The sequence below is a fragment of the Schistocerca gregaria genome, chromosome 3 (genome assembly GCF_023897955.1).
Source record: "Schistocerca gregaria isolate iqSchGreg1 chromosome 3, iqSchGreg1.2, whole genome shotgun sequence".
NCBI classification, from domain to species: Eukaryota; Metazoa; Arthropoda; class Insecta; order Orthoptera; family Acrididae; genus Schistocerca; species Schistocerca gregaria.
In genome coordinates this window covers 801,966,453-801,987,309 of record NC_064922.1, presented here as the reverse complement: position 1 = coordinate 801,987,309, position 20,857 = coordinate 801,966,453, and positions in this window count along the sequence as shown.

Below are 20,857 nucleotides of genomic sequence, written 5' to 3'. Positions count from 1 at the left end.
AGATTGCTTGAAATATTAATTACCGAATGAATATATGAAGTTGCCGGTTCATGCTTGAGCAAAAACTTTTTATTTCTATCCGAATGATTAAATATAACCTTATGTATTAACTGTTGTTGTTGTTGTTGTTGTTGTGGTCTTCAGTCCTGAGACTGGTTTGATGCAGCTCTCCATGCTACTCTATCCTGTGCAAGCTGCTTCATCTCCCAGTACCTACTGCAACCTACATCCTTCTGAATCTGCTTAGTGTACTCATCTCTCGGTCTCCCTCTACGATTTTTACCCTTCACGCTGCCCTCCAATGCTAAATTGGTGATCCCTTGATGCCTCAAAACATGTCCTACCAACCGATCCCTTCTTCTAGTCAAGTTGTGCCACAAACTTCTCTTCTCCCCAATCCTATTCAATACCTCCTCATTAGTTACGTGATCTATCCACCTTATCTTCAGTATTCTTCTGTAGCACCACATTTCGAAAGCTTCTATTCTCTTCTTGTCCAAACTAGTTATCGTCCATGTTTCACTTCCATACATGGCTACACTCCAAACAAATACTTTCAGAAACAACTTCCTGATACATAAATCTATATTCGATGTTAACAAATTTCTCTTCTTCAGAAACGCTTTCCTTGCCATTGCCAGTCTACATTTTATAATGTATTAACTGCTGATATATATTTAGATGCAACGGTAAATGTACACAATTATGCCCAAAGAAAATGCGTCTTATAACGCATGGCGATCTGATCAAAACAGGTGCCTTGTCAAGCTAAAGTCACCTATAATAGTATGGAAGAAATGTAATGAATACTGTTGATGACAAAGACATCTACCCATACCATACGCCAACCACGATGCTTAATTCTGTCCTGTGACATTACAAGTTGCAAAATGCACAGACAGAATGACATCGGTAGCAACAACTTGACTTATTCTCCTCTTAACAACTGATTTCCTTCCATTCCCCTCGACTCTTATAACAGCCGTCTGTTATCTGTACAGGTTGTGGATAAATTTCAAAGAGAATGTTTCAGTCAACATTGTCAAAAGCTGTCTTAAAGTAGAAATGTTGTAAACGTAGAATTGTCTTTCCCTAACCAACCTTCTACGGGAAAGAGTACGGTCATTTGTTAAATCCTGCCTTGAGGTCAACTACGTGGTGTCTAGGAAGCCTGCCTTCTTGGATCGCTAGACGAAGTTCAAACAATTTGTATTCATAAATTTTACTAAGAAATGAACAATGACAGTACTTAACACTTACAATAACACAGAAGTGTCGCAAGAAAAGGGCGACATGGAAATAAGAAAACCCTTCAGTATATAAAATACCTAATTCGCTGGTGTTGATGTGCCTAACCTTCCTGCAGCAGTAGAGGTGGGCCGCGACCAGTCGGCAGCGGCGATTATGTTCTCTTCACTTAGAGGCCGCAGCTATCGCGTTGTCCTCCTAGAGAGGGGTCAGTGAGCGTACAATTGGGTGATGTCTTCTTCACAGCCCTCTCTGCTCTCTCGTTTCCGACTGGAGTTCCAGTGCTGAACTTTACGCCATAACATCATCAATCTACATGAACATCTACATTTATACTCCGCAAGCCACCCAACGGTGTGTGGCGAAGGGCACTTTACGTGCCACTGTCATTACTTCCCTTTCCTGTTCCAGTCGCGTATGGTTCGCGGGAAGAACGACTGTCTGAAAGCCTCCGTGCGCGCTCGAATCTCTCTAATTTTACATTCTTGATCTCCTCGGGAGGTATAAGTAGGGGAAAGCAGTATATTCGATACCTCATCCAGAAACGCACTCTCTCGAAACCTGGCGAGCAAGCTACACCGCGATGCAGAGCGCCTCTCTTGCAGAGTCTGCCACTTGAGTTTGCTAAACATATCCGTAACGCTATCACGGTTACCAAATAACCTTGTGACGAAACGCGCCGCTCTTCTTTGAATCTTCTCTATCTCCTCCGTCAACCCGATCTGGTACGGTTTCCACACTGATGAGAAATACTGAAGTATAGGTCGAATGAGTGTTTTGTAAGCCGTCTCCTTTGTTGATGGACTACATTTTCTAAGGACTCTCCCAATGAAACTCAATCTGGTACCCGCCTTACCAACAATTACTTTTATATGATCATTCCATTTCAAATCATTCCGCACGCATACTCACAGATATTTTACAGAAGTAACTGCTACCAGTGTTTCTTCCGCTATCATATAATCATACAATAAAGGATTCTTCTCTCTATGTATTCGCAATACATTACATTTGTCTATGTTAAGTGTCAGTTGCCACTCCCTGCACCAAGTGTCTATCCGCTGCAGATCTTCCTGCACTTTGCTACAATTTTCTAATGGTGCAACTTCTCTGTTTACTACAGCACCATCCGCGAAAAGCCGCATGGAACTTCCAACACTATCTACTAAGTCAAATATATATATTGTGAAAAGCAATGGCCCCATAACACTCCCCTGTGGCACGCCAGAGGTTACTTTAACGTCTGTAGACGTCTCTCCATTGATAAAAACATGCTGTGTTCTGTTTGGTAAAAACTCTTCAATCAAGCCACACAGCTGCTTTGATATTCCGTAGGCTCTTACTTTATCAGGCGACAGTGCGGAACTGTATCGAACGCCTTCCGGAAGGCAAGGAAAATAGCATCTACCTGGGAGCCTCTATCTTATATTTTCTGGGTCTCGTGAACAAATAAAGCGAGTTGGATCTCACACGATCGCTGTTTCCGGAATCCATGTTGATTCCTACAGAGTAGGATTAGGACTTTTAGTGCTGTGTTAAATTCTTTCTACAGCATCTTATCTCCCATATCAGTTTCATCCAGTCCTCTTCCATTTCTATAATATCGTCTTAAAGTACATCTTCCTCGTATAAACCCTCTGTAATATCGAATCCAACTTTCAGCTTTCCCTTCTTTGCTTAGAATTGATTTTCCGTCTGGGCCCATGACATACACACAGTCTGTGGTGGTTTCATTGTAAACTTTCTAAGCAATTCTGATAGGAAAAGTGAACCAGAAGTGTTATTAATGACATATAACTTAGAATGAAGTATCAAATTCCCTATACATATATCTCAAGACCGCAACACTGTAATAGATTATGTATTTGTGCAGCAAGGGATTTAAAACTAACACATCCTTTCCATATGATAAATGGATTATCAGACCATAATTCACATCTAATTAACTTACTAAACCTTGCAACATGTAGAGTTCAGAAACCATTGAGTAAAAGTTTATCGCTGGTCAAGATGGTATCTACATAGCAATTCAGAGGAAGTTTAAGCTATGTTAATTGGGGAGATGTACACAATGTGCCAAATGCCAGTGATAAATGCAATATATTTTTTGATAAATTTATATACCGTTTTGAACACTATTGCCCCAAATAATTACTAAATGTAATTCCAAACAGTTTTCAAACAAACCCTGGATCACAACAGGTATTAAAACGTCTTCAGAAAGAAAAAGAAAAGTCATGAGGCAGCAAGAATTAATAAAGACCCAGAAGTAACTTTACAGTGAAAAATTATAGTAACATACTGAGAAAAGTTATCAGAAAATCAAAAAATACACTCCTGGAAATGGAAAAAAGAACACATTGACACCGGTGTGTCAGACCCATCATACTTGCTCCGGACACTGCGAGAGGGCTGTACAAGCAATGATCACACGCACGGCACAGCGGACACACCAGGAATCGCGGTGTTGGCCGTCGAATGGCGCTAGCTGCGCAGCATTTGTGCGTCGCCGCCGTCAGTGTCAGCCAGTTTGCCGTGGCATACGGAGCTCCATCGCAGTCTTTAACACTGGTAGCATGCCGCGACAGCGTGGACGTGAACCGTATGTGCAGTTGACAGACTTTGAGCGAGGGCGTATAGTGGGCATGTGGGAGGCCGGGTGGACGTACCGCAGAATTGATCAACACGTGGGGCGTGAGGTCTCCACAGTATATCGATGTTGTCGCCAGTGGTCGGCGGAAGGTGCACGTGCCCGTCGACCTGGGACCGGACCGCAGCGACGCACGGATGCACGCCAAGACCGTAGGATCCTACGCAGTGCCGTAGGGGACCGCACCGCCACTTCCCAGCAAATTAGGGACACTGTTGCTCCTGGGGTATCGGCGAGGACCATTCGCAAGCGTCTCCATGAAGCTGGGCTACGGTCCCGCACACCGTTAGGCCGTCTTCCGCTCACGCCCCAACATCGTGCAGCCCGCCTCCAGTGGTGTCGCGACAGGCGTGTATGGAGGGACGAATCGAGACGTGTGGTCTTCAGCGATGAGACTCGCTTCTGCCTTGGTGCCAATGATGGTCGTATGCGTGTTTGGCGCCGTGCAGGTGAGCGCCACAATCAGGACTGCATACGACCGAGGCACACAGGGCCAACGCCCGGCATCATGGTGTGGGGAGCGATCTCCTACACTGGCCGTACAGCTCTGGTGATCGTCGAGGGGACACTGAATAGTGCACGGTACATCCAAACCGTCATCGAACCCATCGTTGGCCGGCCGCGGAGGTCTCGCGGTTCTAGGGGCGCAGTCCGGAACCGTGCGACTGCTACAGTCGCAGGTTCGAATCCTGCCTCAGACATGGATGTGTGTGATGTCCTTAGGTTAGTTAGGTTTAAGTAGTTCTAAGTTCTAGGGGACTAATGACCACAGCAGTTGAGTCCCATAGTGCTCAGAGCCATTTGAACCATTTTTGAACCCATCGTTCTATCATTCGTAGACCGGCAAGGGAACTTGCTGTTCCAACAGGACAATGCACTTCCGCATGTATCCTGTGCCACCCAACGTGCTCTAGAAGGTGTAAGTCAACTACCCTGGACAGCAAGATCTCCGGATCTGTCCCCCATTGAGCATGTTTGGGACTGGATGAAGCGTCGTCTCACGCGGTCTGCACCTCCAGCACGAACGCTGGTCCAACTGAGGCGCCAGGTGGAAATGGCATGGCAAGCCGTTCCACAGGACTACATCCAGCATCTGTACGATCGTCTCCATGGGAGAATAGCAACCTGCATTGCTGCGAAAGGTGGATATACACTGTACTAGTGCCGACATTGCGCATGCTCTGTTGCCTGGGTCTATGTGCCTGTGGTTCTGTCAATGTGATCATGTGATGTATCTGACCCCAGGAAAGTGTCAATAAAGTTTCCCCTTCCTGGGACAATGAATTCACGGTGTTCGTATTTCAATTTCCAGGAGTGTATGTATATTAGAGTTGAAATTAATAAGTTGGGGCAGGAGAACAAATGAGGTTGGAATGTCGTTAGAAGAGAGACAGGAAAAGTAACCACTGGGGTAGATTGTATAACTATTAATGAGAATGAGACAATCTTAACCAACAGTAGACAAGTACCTAATATATTTAACAACCTTTTCTTAAATGTAGGTGAAATAATTCGTGGGAATAATTCAAAAGAAAAAGGCATGTAGTACATGAAAGAGTCAGTTTTGAGAAATCCTAGTGTCATGAATTTTCCTCAAACAACCACTTGTGAAGTAAGGAAAATCTTTCAACCTATGAAAAATTTACGTTCTGTCAGAGCAGATGACATCTCTTACGAGATATAGAAACAATGTGTAGCATTAACAACTGCTATGTTGAGTCACATCTGGAATGCATTATTAACTCACAGTATTTTCCTAGACAGGTTACAATATGCTATTTTCAAGCCTCTCTACAAAACGGGGACACCACAGATGTCGATAATTACCAGCCAGTATCCTTGCTCACAGGATATTCAAAAATTGTTGAGAAAGTAATATACACAATAGTGGCATACCACCCTAGCAGTAATGGGACACTTAGTAAATGAGTTTGGATTTCAGAAATGCTGTTCCACTGAGACACCAGTATACCATTTCACTGACTACACAATAGAGTCTTTAAATAGTAAAATGTCACCAATAGTCATTTTCTGCGACTTATCCAAAGCGTTTGGTTGTGTGAACCATGAAATTATGTTACAAGAATTACAATTCCATGGTATAAATGGAACAGCATGTGAGTGGTTTAAGCCATATCTACAGATAAGGAATCAAAAAGTTCCTTAACAAGAAGTTAAACTGACACTGTTTGCCGATGATACAATCATCATTAGCAGTCTATTAAAAAGATACAAATAATGTCTTTGGAAAAGTTATCGATTGGTTTCCTGCAAATAGGCTTGCTCTCAACTTTGAAAAAATACGGTACAACGAATTTTCTACTGCAAGGAATACAGTTTCTTCAATAATTATAACACATCAACAGATGTCTGTAGCCAGGGTAGAGCATACTAAGTTCTTGGTTGTACATATAGATGAGAATCATAACTGCCAGATTGATATTTTCGATCTGCTAAAGCGACTGGGTTCAGCAACTTTTGAATTCTGAAAAATTGCTGGTTTTGAGGATGTACAAATTAGCAAGCAACATACTTTGAATATTTGCACTCTCTGATGTCATACAGAACAATATTGTGGGGTAATCAACACTTCAAGGTATTCACTGCTTAAAAGGAAGTGGTTAGAATACTATGTGAGGCTCATATTCACACATCTCTTTAAAAGGCTTAGAATTCTTACAACAGCTTCACAGTATATCTACTCAGTAATTAAATTTGCTCTCGGAAATATGGACCAGTTTAAAAACAACACTGACATTCATGATTACACTCTCCTCTACATAAATATCTTTGTCACCAAAAGGGGTAAAATATGCTGTGTACAACTTTTCGATAAATTACCAAATGTTTGACATACAGCAGTAACAGTTTGAAAAATAATTTGAAATCATATCCGATTGATAACTCCTTCTATATCATAGATAAATCCTGGAATACGAAATAGAAATAAAAAAATCTGTAGTACAATATATGCATTTTGTACCATTTCAGGGCATGAGGTAGGTACAAAGAGTGTAAGCTTTACGAAAAAGAGAAACCTGCATTCATGTGCACATTTCTTATGCACTTGACACATTCCACATCATACTGGTTGCCGTGATATTCATCAATGGAACACGTAACTAACTATCTAGCTGCTTATGATTTCTCCAAAGGCCTATTTAATATTTCCTATGGGTCACTTCTGTGTTTTCCGCAAATCGTACATATTGCTAAATTCTTACATTTGTCATGTAGCCATTGCTGCTTGGCCATTACGCACTTTCTGTCGGTGTCATTTTTAGACGTTTTATACTAACCTGCTTCATCTAGTGCATTTTTATATTTTCTCCTTTCTTCTGTTAAATTGAAAATCTCCTTGTTATCCAAGAGTTTCTAGTAAATTTGTTTTGTTATCTCTATGAAACTCTGCTGCGTTAACTCTTTCATCTTCTAAACATTTGTCCCGATGTTTCTTAGCACAACTTTAAAAAATGTTTACAAAACAATCTGCTTCAAAAATGCTCTGGTGTTGGAAAAAGTGAGAAGAAATTTGCAAACCCAAAATGGCAGTAAAAACTAAGAATAAAAAACACAACAGCTAAGCTCTTTGTGGCATGCTTAGCACAATGTAATTTTCCGTCTGTTGTATAGTGTGGAATCTCTGGCAGCCATAGCCTTATACAACTAGACTTTGAACAAGCTGTTGTCGGTCTTTCCTTTTGCTGAACTATTCGCGCATTGTAACTAGAACAGATTTTGAACAATGAACATGTTACGCTTTATATATTGATCGCTACACTATGTACTAGTTTAGTGTGAGAGGAGGATAGCAAAATATCTACAGTGGCCTTGCTTTTGTACAACGAGAGTCAGTGTATAATAAAGGAGACAGGTGAGGTCTTTTCCTTTCCTTATTTTGGCTGCGTTGGCTAGGAAGCTTTAACACTCTCCTTCTGTAAATGTTTTTTTTTGCGTATCTTCCTTTGTAGAAAAAAGACAGCTGTCCAATATTCTATGAGTTATAGACTTTTTTCGAATATCGCCTTCACGTATCCCATCTCCGATTCTTGAATGCCATTCCAATCTTTTGAAAATACTACACTTGTATGTAACATTAACGAAATTGGCACTTTTCAGGATTCTAAGGCTAACACAGGCAAAAATAAGCGTCACGGTCGAAATAAGCTGTTTTGGGTGATATCAAATTAACAATTTCGAGTATAGTTAGTCACGAAAAGTGTAAGTACGAATTTATTTGTAACTAGGAACTCAGGGAAAAGAATAAGCTTTAAGTTGAACGTCCCTTGGTAGTCCTCGCACGGAGATCCCAATTGGGGACTATTTTATTTCCGGCATATTTTACCCAAGTGGATGCCTTCATCATTTAGACATATAGTAGAGCTTCACGCTTTCGGGTAAAAATATGGCTGTAGTTTCTCCTTACTTTCAGCCATTTGCTATAGCAGCACACCAACGCCCCTTTGACTGATGTTACAAGGCCAGATTAGCCGATCATTCGGACTGTCGAACCTACGACTACAGACAATTCTACTGCCCCTCTTCACGAGCCTCTAGTTTCTCTGGCCTCAAAGCCGATAACCCGATGTTATAGTTCCAACGCTCATGTGTATCGCTGAGGTACGCACGCCTCCCCACCAACGGCAAGGTCCATGGTTCCTGGGGTTGGACGGGGTCGGGAGGCCACTTACGTTCACTACACTTTCGCAGCAATTTCACATTAATCTTACTAGGCACAGATTTGTTTCTCAAATAATTGCAGAATGGTGTTGATGTGCTATAGCGAAACCAGAATTTCAGATAATTATCACTCTCTGTTGTATCTTGAATCAGTCAAATTTAAATTCCAATGGCAACTGTACTTACGTTCTAACTTCATATGGCCAAATAATTAAACAGTGAATGCTAATTACTGTTTACAAGGTGTTGTTACAATGTTCGAAATTAATGAATCTACTACACTGGTGAGTCTTTTCGAAAACTACACTGGTAAATGACAGTCTTTCTTTGTGATGAATTGCAGATGCCATAATGTATTCCCACGCAAAAGCAATTGCAACAGGTTATCCCTTCAGTAACGTGTAGCTTATATTACATTTAGCAATTCAGTAGTCTTCTCTCAGTGCCTCGTTTGCCAACTCATCTTCATTTACCCTGCATTGCGACCCAGATATAGACTCATTCATTAAATATTTTCAGTACATTGCTACAATTTCGATACCACATCGTCAGTGCATTTCATTACGCACTTGAACAAAGCTTCTTTGTGTCCATGTTCGATCACTGTTCACTTGCAGCTTTCTGTGCATTTGTGCACGTTCAAGACTGAACGATAAACTTAACAAGGTCTCTGAATGACAGCTTTTGTACTACAGTATTTTGCAATAATGTTTTTTAATAGTTTGTCACAATTACACATTTCAGTTCGTCAATCAAGATCCCAAAATAAATCATTCATTCATTTATTCATTTCCGTGTTCGGTCAGCATTTCCAGAAGGTAGCAACTCCGATGGCCTTGTTGTTCCCTCGATCAGGTCCAGTGTTGTGCAGGGTTGTTCAGGTTGAGGACAAATTAGCAGCTGGGCCGGGTCTTGTGTTGTTCTGCAATCACAGGCTGTAACTCCATCAGCTAAAGGAATGCCCCATTTGCGCATGTTGGTCTTGCGTAAAGGAACACCCATCCTAAGACGATTGATCGATATCCAAATAGGGTTCGGCAAGTCGTTTCCAGGAGATAGCTTTTCCTTTACAGGGATATCAGGTGGCAGCTTGCTCTTCCACCTGGTGTTGCGGTTAGACTCTGGTGTTCCCTCTAGTGGTAGAGTTCTGGCGGTGAAGTTCTTTCTCGACTTCAGTTGACGGACTATAGCCTGATGATCGTGCAGTGGATGTCGGGGATGATAAGTTTGCTTAGCCCTCTCTACATCAGTAGCAACAGCGCCTCTAATAGTGGCGGGAGCTATTCCAACAATAGGGTAGATTTTATCGACTGGACTTTTCTTCATACATCTCGACAAGATTCGGACGGTCTCATTGATTGCAATTTCAGCCTGCTTGGCGTGAGTAGATGCACTCCACACAGGTGAAGCATACCCTGCAGTGGACACACACAAAACAAGAGGCGAAATTCTAAGACGGAAGGACTTGCTCCCCAGGCGGAGGATGTGAGCTCCCCCAAAATGTTCTCAGGGAACTAATTTTCAGTCTGGTGTTATGGCAATGTTCCTTGAAGGACAGAGTTCGGTCAAGGATAACACCCGAGCTTCTGTATTCTTCAAGTGGCATGCGCACACCTGAGTCTTTTTGGGATTTGGCTTTAGATGATTGGCTTTGGAGTAGGAGCCAAGCGTATCTACCGCAGAAGTCAACTTTTCCTCTACATCTTCAATCGTCTTTCCCTGTGCAGCTACTACAGTGTCGTCAGCATAGATGAAAAACCTGGAATTTTCCGTTATGGGCTGGTCATTAGTGTAAACACTGTAGAGCACAGGGGCGATATTATTATGCACAGTCTTGTGGTGTTATGAGCCCTGTTTATTATTGTGAAGAAATATGGAGACCTAAGGCTGGTCACAACTAACGTAATGCAGAACTTTCAATGTAACTATTCTTGGGATGAACATTGTAATAGATCTATGTACAAGGTTTTATGCAGAATATTAGAGATTGGTAATGAGTTGTAGGCTGATTTTGGGATTACTTGATAGCAACTGATACAGTACATTAGTACATTAGTACATTCCGATGGAGGGAGATTGGAGCGGGCCGACCGTTGATTGGTCGTTTGGTTGGTCGTCTCATCGGCCGACGTATATTTGGTCCTTTCACCGTTTCCGAGCATGGGCTGTTGGTCGGTTGGCGTGGAGCAGCGAGGCGTCGTCGTCACTCGGTTGTAGTGAGTGGTGCTGTTCCCATTGATAGGAGGTCCGTCGCTCACCGATCCTGGACACGAAAGTTGAGTTTTTACTTAATCTACCAGCTAGTCGCTAGTGTTCACGTTGTGTCGCTTGAATTTCGTTGTTGGCTGTGGGGAACTTCCTGGGAGCAATAACGTGTGTTTTCAAGTTGTCAAATTTTGAATTGAAGTGCACCAGCGGAATCTTACCCCATGTGCCCGTTAACCTTCCGGTTACCTGCCCTGGCCGTTTACGTAAATTCAGGCAGTGTATTTTCCTAATCGCGTTTTCACTGTCCAGAACGGTTTGTAGTTTGACAGCTCAATGTATAATTGGTTCTGGGCGCCAATACCTTCTAGGTTGTTATATTGAACTCCCTGTTGTGTGCTGGCCGGGTGGAACGGAAGTTATCCCGTTGGTGGGTCCGTTGACTCTCTGTCGATTGGGTTGTCGTCGAATCGAGAATGTTTGGGCCGACTACCTGTCTCACCTAAGCGAGCGTTAGCGTTTCAATTCCGGGCCTACCCACGAAAACTTCTGAGCCCCGTGGGCTGTACTGCCTTTATTATTTGTTCTTGTTTTTTTGTATTTGTATGGCTTGTAGCCGATTTTTAAATTTAGGTTGTTTTGCCCTTATGGCGTAAGACTGTTTGGGCCTTCAGCCTAACTAAAGAACTGTTTTAAGATAAGATCTTTGCCTTTAAAAAGTTAGTTTTGGTTTGAGTCTTAAGTGATGGGCCTTCAGCCAATTTTTTTAAAAATTAAAGTTATTTTGTTTTTAAGGTATGAGATTGTTTAGGCCTTTAACCTAGTTGAAAGAACTCATTTAAGATAAGGCTTTCTGCCTTTTAAATTTCTTATTTTCGTTTCAGTCTTCAGTTATTGGCCTTCAGCCGATCTTAAATTACAGTGGTCTTGCCCTTAAGGCATGAGATTCTATGCCGCATTCAGCTGGTAAATAAGTTCCAAAAATTAATTGTGTGCTTTTTTTGAAGAAAATGATTGGCACTTGTAATGTTTGGTCAAATAAATAAAGTTGTATTTTCGAGTGTAAGTGACAGCCGCTTATTTTGGCTCCTTTCCTCTATTAAAACTACCTGTCCTGTCCTGCTGATTTAGCAGGGCGTTTCAAATTCGTTATACAAATTCGATCTTGTTAGGCTGTTATGAAAGTTTCAATAAATCTGAAGAACTGCTGTAGACTTATCGTGATTGTCTTTCTGTAATCTGAAGACCCACGGTCATTACTGGGAAACAGTCAGTATCTTTCACTGCAAACTGTTCTTTATGCACAGATTAACAACCCATTACCCGTTTAATGATTTTTTTCGTATTATATTAAAAGGAAAAAAATAATATATGCATCTATTCGGATACAAGATTCTCGAAGAGGAAACTTAGGAAGCGTCAGTAGAAAGACTGCTCTTAACATAAGAAAATGTGTTACAGGCTGTGTTGATGGCCTTCGGTGGAACTGTGTAATAGAAAGGCACCCTGCTGTTAAACATACTTTCAGTTTAGGATGCGTATAGTTTATCCTACACCAGTCTCTTTACTAATGATGGCAGTGGGCAATGCATGCTGCGACTTGTGGATACAAGGTCGCTGATATTATTTCGCCAGTCCTTGTGGCCATTGACAATGTGTTGTCTTCTTTGCTCTTGAAAAGTATGTTGTAAAATATATTTACAATGATACTGTAGACAAACTGACGATCAGAGTTATCTATTGTTAATGTGTGTGTGAATTCCTAAGAGACCAAACTCCTAAGGTCATCGATCCTTAGACTTACACACTACTTAAACTAATTTATGCTAAGAACAATACACACACTAATGACCGATGGAGGACTCGAACATTTGATGGGGGGAGCCGTGCGAAGCGTGACATGGCCCCTCAAACCAAGCTCCTACCCCTCATGGTCTCAAAGGTATCATCTATAATAATAGTAATATAAGTAAATATTATTTTGTGTTTAATTTTTAATACCGCCATTGATATAATGTACATAAGCTGCAATATTATTGAACAATGATTGCCCTATAGATAAGATTAACATAATTTAGTTGCTGGTTGGATTAAACTGAATTTAGCTTTACCTTGAAGACAAAGCTGTTACCATTCCGGTAGTGGATCTGTTACATAAATCACTGAAGTCCATCATTTTAAATTTTATTAATTACACAAATGATAGCAGGAAACTTCAGTGATCTTGTTCCATGAAACTATTCCGATATGTGCCTGAAATGATGAAGATGGAATACACCAACATTAGCTGAAATGGACGTTGATCTAAGCCCACCGTCCAATTAACATACACAGTATCTTAATATTTCAGGTCCTTTTCTTCATTTACGCTTCAGTAGGTGAAGTAATTCATAGATTTACTATTTCTATAAGACTGATCACAACAGAAATCTGTTTCGATCACTTCGTAATCCGATATTTGTTATTTTGCAACTTCTTATTCCCCATACGTTTCATAAATATAGGAAGATCTTAGAGAATTTTTTGTGTTTATTAAATCATAGGAGCAGTTCTGGAGATCTAAAGACGCAAAATTACCCACTGACCTAAAACATTGGTCCTATACATATGTGATATGTATGGAACATTCTTCGTGTATTATGACATCAAACAAGAAAAGAGCGTTCCGTGTAATAATATATCCTGTGCCATTTGATATATTAGTATTTCTAACAGTTTCTGTCTTAATTTAAAATGCATTTAATATATCAATAAATTTTTGTATTGCAGTACCTACGCACAGAATACAAATATAGAAAAGCACAAAGGAATTTCATATACCCTTCTTACATGGTGTTCAGTGATTCTGTTTGTACAAGGTGAAAGAGTAAATGATAGAAGAGAACAACGTTGTTCCGTTGGACACAAAGGCAGCTACTTAAATAAAAGACTGGCATACGTTAGCGATGATACGATCTGCATTAACTCTGTGCGCAACTTCAAACGGGAGCAAAACACTTGTCATCTCGTATCTTGGACTAAAGTGAACAACAAAACAAAGATGATTTACATACTGCTTGTCCACAAATCTTTTCTTAAAAGATAGTTATATCAGCGTAAGGTGAAACACTTCAGAGTAGCAAAGATACATACGGAAAGGGACACTGAATCGAGCAAATTTTGGCAGATAACGACAAGTTGGAAGTGAACCCTGGTACAGCTACGTTCGGAAAATTACAGTCAATGGTGGTCAAGCATTCGTGAAGAGGAGGCCGAAAGGTTATTTGTGGATGCACTAGTCATTCGTGACAATAAAGGCGTCTTCGACGATGGCAGCTTTGTATCGATGTTAGAGGCAAAAATTTAGAGCGTCCTCTGTACGAATGATAATCAAAGAAAAAATATTGTAGAATACTTACTTGTACCTTCATTATCATTAGTACATTACTATAGAGTTACTGATTTACTTGTTAGAATAACAGTTCATTCATGCTGTCAATAAGATAGCAGAAATTAAAACAAGTAAACTTTTTATTGCATAGATGAAAACGTTGCAGCTTAGAATAAGACACTTCGATTACATAAATGCAGATAAGTTTTTCTAGTGGAGATTAAAATCTCAACGAATTGCTGCCACTACGGTACTCCAAGTATAGTCTAAGCACTAGTCACGCCTCAACTAGTAAACGTCAAAGAAAAAAGCTTCTAATGAAACCAGGAATGGTCAGAAATTTGAATTATATCTAATTTTGCATATTCAGTATATAGTTACTAGAAAATGATTTAATCAATTACAACGATTTTCGCTTAACTGGTATTCTAAGGGGCAATGTATGTATGTTAGTTGCCAACGGCCTCGCCGCAATGGTAACACCGGTTCCCGTCTTATCATCAAACTTAAGCACTTCGATGGGTCATCATCTGATGTGTCAGACGCTATTGGCAAGCGGGGTGGAATCAGCCCTGGAGACGCAAACTGAGGAGCTACTGCCCCGGTCTCGTAATGTGACATACTGCTTGGAGATGTGTGTGCTGACCACGTGCCCCTCTATATCGGCATCCAGTGATGCCTGTGGGCTGGGGATGACACTGCAGCCTGTCGGTACTGTTGGACCTTCATGGTCTGCTCGGATGGAGTTACGTTTAACGTATGTTAAGCTCGGATGGAGTTAAGTTTAACGTATGTTAGACAGCCTTACTATCTAGTAGTCGACACTGAGTATTGCAGTCTTATGGACGTAACTCCGCAGCTGCGCATCTGGAACCTAAGGTTACTTTGTATCGAGCTCTATTTGAGCCTTCACTGACCACATAAACCGGGCCTTCATTCTGCACCGTTTTGGCAGTGTCTGTTGCACAAGCTGAGTAACAGCTGATCAGTTTTTGCAACGTACTAGCCTGTCCTGATCTGCGCAGTCGAAGTTGTCATTTCCTCATTTGGTCTCCAGTCGAATAGCTATTGTTTTAGTCATCTGTACACTTATTCAGCTCCGATACACTTGACGCGAATTACACGTGCGTTCAACAAATGTTAGTATACACACTGTGGCCACAGCAATGAATTATGGCTGAGGGAACCGAGGAACGAATGTCGCACTCACACACACAGATACACACACACACCACACACACATACACACACACAAACGGGCACACACCCACACATCATGAATCTCTTCAACGCAGTTTTAACAACGGAAATTTCTTACTTCTACTGGACGCAGTAGGAGAAGCAGCGCCATCTATTTCGGAGGCATGTCGGGAAACTAATGGCAGACGCGTAGCCCCCTAGACCAGCAGCACCAGAGGTCGCTGTTCCTAATAGCAGTGCACCACCGGCCCGACTAACATCGATTTATTTGGCAGAGTGCTTCGAACCTGGGCCCGTACGGCATCGTACGAAGAGCGCCACAACTTGCACAATAAACTTACAAATTAGCCGAGGCGAACTTTGCCCTCCTGCGCAGTTCCTGGCCTGCATCGACGTATGGGGTCGAAGGAGAAAGACGTGGCTGGAGATTCGAAATGCTTCGCTGCCAATCACGCCAGCAGACGGATACTGCTTTTTCATTCGAAAGAAAACCTTAAGAATAGTTACAGGAGAGTGTTGTCCACATTATAATGACTCCTAATTTGCATCATTATTACAAGATCAGTATCTCTGGTACTATCCGGTATTTAATGACGCCAGTGTGACAAAATTGATTCTTATAGCCATATCGTCAGCTATGAGATCTGCTTGTTGAGTAAAATATCATCTGAATACAGCGATGATTTTCTTTCAGTTTTAATCTACATTTTTAGGAACGTCACTAAAGGAACTACTGTAATAATAATAATTAGCGTATGGCATTGGTGGCCGGGAGACCATTCGCGGGGCTGTTCGGCCACCGCTCCACAAGTTCTTTAACGCCATTACGGCGACTAGCGAATGAATGAGGATGAAATGATGATGAAAGACACACAACGCCCATTCATCTCGAGGCAGAGAAAACCCCTGACCCCACCGGGAATCGAACCCGGGATCCCGAGCGCGGGAAGCGAGAACGTTATTGCAAGACCGCAAGCCGCGTACGGATTTACTGTGATAAGTGGAGATAGAAATTTTTATTTATGGGTGAATGTACATAAACCATTGAGTTTTCAGAGAATCTATAATCTGCAGTTTCATTTTTAGGAAGCTGACAAAGAGAAAATGGCGAAGTAGTAGCTGGCTCATCCTCATAGTTCTGCGATCAATCCTCTTCCTTATTGACTTACACTGTCTTATTAATTCCTTTGTCATATGACAACGACATGACTGATCTACTGGAACTTGTATGTGAATTTATCTATATGGTGGTTAAAATCAGTCTATAAACAGTATATAAAATATTCTTGATAAAACGGAAACCAAAGGCAACATAACGATAGCCACAACACTACTGGGTGGTCGGAAACAGTCTGAAAAACTTGTAACCGCGTTGCAGGCAGGCTGTGCAGAGAAGTAATTGTTCAGAAAAAAAATCGATTGCTAACGCCATTTCTCAGCGATTTAGCATTGATGTTAGTAAAATTCAAGCGGCCTGCCGAAGACGGTGTAGGCAAAAGTGTTCATCGTTTGATTTCTTAAAACCGGACAAGAGAGCGAGATGAAAATTGGACATGTGATGGTAGTTAAGAATTGAATCCGAACCAGAGGCTGAGCGTTCTCGTGATCTATCATCTACGTTATGAGAACTACTGAAACTATTTATCTGGCACGGTCATAGAGTTTGCGCGCACAGCCACCTGAGTAGCTAACGTCAAGGCTACAAACTCGCAAATGGCGTAATGTACCAAGGCTTTTCCTGAACAGCTTTTTCGCGGCACAACCTTCCCTGAAACACGGTTACAAGCATTCCAGACTGTTTCTGACCCCGCTGTAGTGTTGTGTCTATCGTTATGTTGCCTTTGGTTTTCGTTTGATCAGGAGTACCTCTCCTTAACCAGTACCACGATCTTGTGAAATGGCGCTGTTGATTAAGCTCTTTAGCAACCAAGAATTTTAAAACTTTCCATCCACCCAAAAGAACAATGTTGCATATAATGTACCGCAATAAGTTACCTATCTTATGCCGGCGTATTTTAATAAACTTGCTCGTACAGTGAGCTTCAGAAATGTACGTTCACTATTATCAGTCAAACATAATGTTTGGAAATGATTTGAAATTTCTTTATCCTAAGTTACTAATTCAAAAAGCAATTATTTTGTATTATATTCGGCCAACACGAAGGCATTCTGGAATATGGTGCGTAGGTGAACTGCATTTAACTGCAACAATAAATGTACATTATAAGAAAAAGAAGGAAACAAACCACCACGAAAGAATTAGCCGAATGGGATTAAAATCAGTAGATGTGATGTACATGTACAGACATACAAATGAATACAATTTCAGAAAAATTGGATGAGTGTTTCACAGACTGAGTAAATAACTAACGCATTGATCCAGTTCTGGCCCTTACGCACGCAGTTATTCGGCTTGGCGTTAACTGACAAAGATTTTTGAATTTCTCCTGAGGGATATCATGCACATTCTGTCCTATTGGTACTTTAGATCGTCAAAATCTCGAGCTGATTGGGGGACCCTGCCAATAATGGTAGAAATGTTCTCGTATGGGGAGAGATCCGACAACCTTCCTGGCGTAGGCAGGATTTGGCCAGCACAAACAAGAGCCGTAGAGACCCTTGCCATTTGAGGGCGGGCACTGTCTTGCTGAAATCTAAGCCCTAGTTGGCTTGAAACGAAAGGCTTAAAACGGGGTGTAGAATATCGTCGGCCTATTGCTCTACTGTAAGGACACAGCAGATGATAGCCAAAGGAGTCCTGCTAAGAACTGAAATCGCGTTCTTGACAGCTTCTGGTTGTCGGACTCCAGGGCGGGTGCCTTTCAGGTTGGTATCCCTGTTGCTATCAGCGCTTCTCCATACACGTCTTCGGTACTCATCGGGTCTCAATACCAAACAGGTCTCATCGGTGAAGTCGGTTGTACTCGAATCAATGAGATTCCAGCAGAATGTATCCGACACCACAGCAGAAATGTTTATTAGTGAACAGAGGTCAATCTTAATCGGTGGAAGGGACGTATTTAGTTTAACCATCCTTCTGTGCGTCTCCTGTTGCTGGTCCATGTGGTCACTGAAGCACCAATGGCACGTAGGATCGATGATAACGATGAATCCGTGGTTTTGAGTGTCTCTCCGGCGTTTCTTTGGACTTCTCATTCTGTCGTCTTTCTAGGTCGATCGCTTACTTCCTGACACTGTGTTCGGCCGTGTTTCGCCCTCTCCTGCGAAAATCGTGGAATAGAGGCATCATTCCTACTCAGATATTGAGCGGTTCGCCGATTACTCGAACCAGCTTCTTTGAGCCCAGTCACACGCTCTCTCTCATATACTCAAATCTGTGTATATTGCTCATACGACTGTTACCTACCATAGTTACCGCCCACCTGCATACACTGTACGGAAAGAAATTCGGAAAGACCTAATACTCTGGTATCGATTTGTGCTCTGTGTACTATACTTGTCAACTGTGTTGCGAAGTTCCGGTGCAGTGTCATATATTCATCCATCTGCTGCCAAAGTTTACGATGTTGCATTTTCCGTTGATACCTATGTGGGTATCAGTTTGTGACAAAGTAGCATAACTCCTTTGCTAGTGTCACTATTTTTTTTATTCTCTTCAGCGTACTGTAAAAGGGTGGTACAATTATTAAACCCACTCGTACAAATTATGAAACCAGATTCCTAATTTGTGTAACCGGAACATTTTAGAAAATTAAGTGCAGTGTGTTTCCTTCTCTGAGTAATTCCATTCTTTAAACCGGACGTCACTGTTTAAAAAATCTTGTAGCTTACAATTTAGGCTATAATAAATTAAATCTGAGAAGAGGTATAACTGAGACATCAGTCTTCTACCTGCATACATCACAGCCATGAGTGATTTGGGCTATTCCTATATTTCTACGTCATGAATGTACGAAAGTTCTTGAAAAACTCTGTTACTTCGATGTCTACGCCTGTAATACATGTCGGGAGTGGTCTTGGGAAATTATGATGATGGAACAGCTGATCTGTATAGCCAATGACTTAACGGTGTTTTCGTTTCGATCACAGGAGAAGTAATAGGCATGTAATATAACTACTATCTGACATTACTATGCTCCAGAGAACGATCAAACTGAATTTTCGGAAAGAACTCCTTCTTTATTGCAGCAAATATACACGAAAACATAATAATTAATTTTGCACTGAGTTTTGCAGCATCTTGGCGTTTCTGCTATTGCTTTGCGTGTGAAGGATTCGGGATGCAAGTGAATAGTAAGAGCTAAAGTAGATCTAAGACTACACTACTGATCTGTCTGTCATCAAAATCTAGAGTTTACGTTGCCACGTGGTCACCTTTCAATCTAACATAAAGCCAAGGCTGCGGCACAGTTTAATCTGCCACCACTACTCAGGTACTCTCTTCAGATTCGTAGATTAGATTAGATTAGATGATTAGATTAGATTATATTAGATTAGATGATTAGATTAGATTTTCGTTCCATAGATCCGTGCTGAGGAGATCCTCGTCGATGTAGAACATGTCAATTCTTTTTTTTCTTAATAAAACTGAAATAACAATATTAATAGTATGAATATATACATCATTTGTTTCTATTGTTGGCGACTAGTAAGTCTTTCAGGTTCCTTTTAAACTGATCTTTATTTGTAACTACATTTTTTATGTTTGCTGGCAAATTATTGAAGATGATTGTTCCTGAGTAGTGGACCCATTTTTGAGCTAAAGTAAGTGCTTTTAAGTCCTTGAGCAGATCATTTTTGTTCCTGGTATTGTATGTATGAACTGAGCTGTTTGTTGGAAAAAGAGATATACTATTTAGAACTAATTTCATTAAGGAGTAAACATACTGAGAGGTAGTAGTTAGTATACCCAGTTCTTTGAAGAGGTTCGTAAGGACATCCGTGAATTTACTCCACACATAATACGTATTACACGCTTTTGATCTCTGAAAACTTTTGTTTGACTTCAAGAGTTACCCCAAAATTTTATACCATATGACATTATGGAATGAAAGTTGTCAAAGTAGGCAAGCTTTTCCATTTTTAAGTCACACATGTCTGCTAACACTCGAATTGTAAATACAGATTTGTTAAGGCTTTTCTGCAATTCTTTTGTGTGCTCCTCCCAACTGAATTTATTATCAAGTTGTAATCCCAGGAATTTAAGACTGTCAACCCCTTCTATCTGCTCTTCTTCATACTTTATGCATATGCTGGGTTGAAACCCCTTACAGGTTCTGAATAGCATATAGTGAGTCTTTTCGAAGTTTAATGTCAGTGAGTTGGCTTTAAACCATTTATTAATATCCATGAAAATATCATTAGCAGATCTTTCTAGAACTACACTCGACATCCTATTTATTGCAATATCTGTGTTATCTGCAAACAAAACGAACTCTGCTTCTGGCAATGTAACTGATGAGAGATCATTAATGTACACAAGAAAAAGAAATGGCCCTAAGATGGATCCACATGTAATTTCATCCCATTCTGATGATAACTGA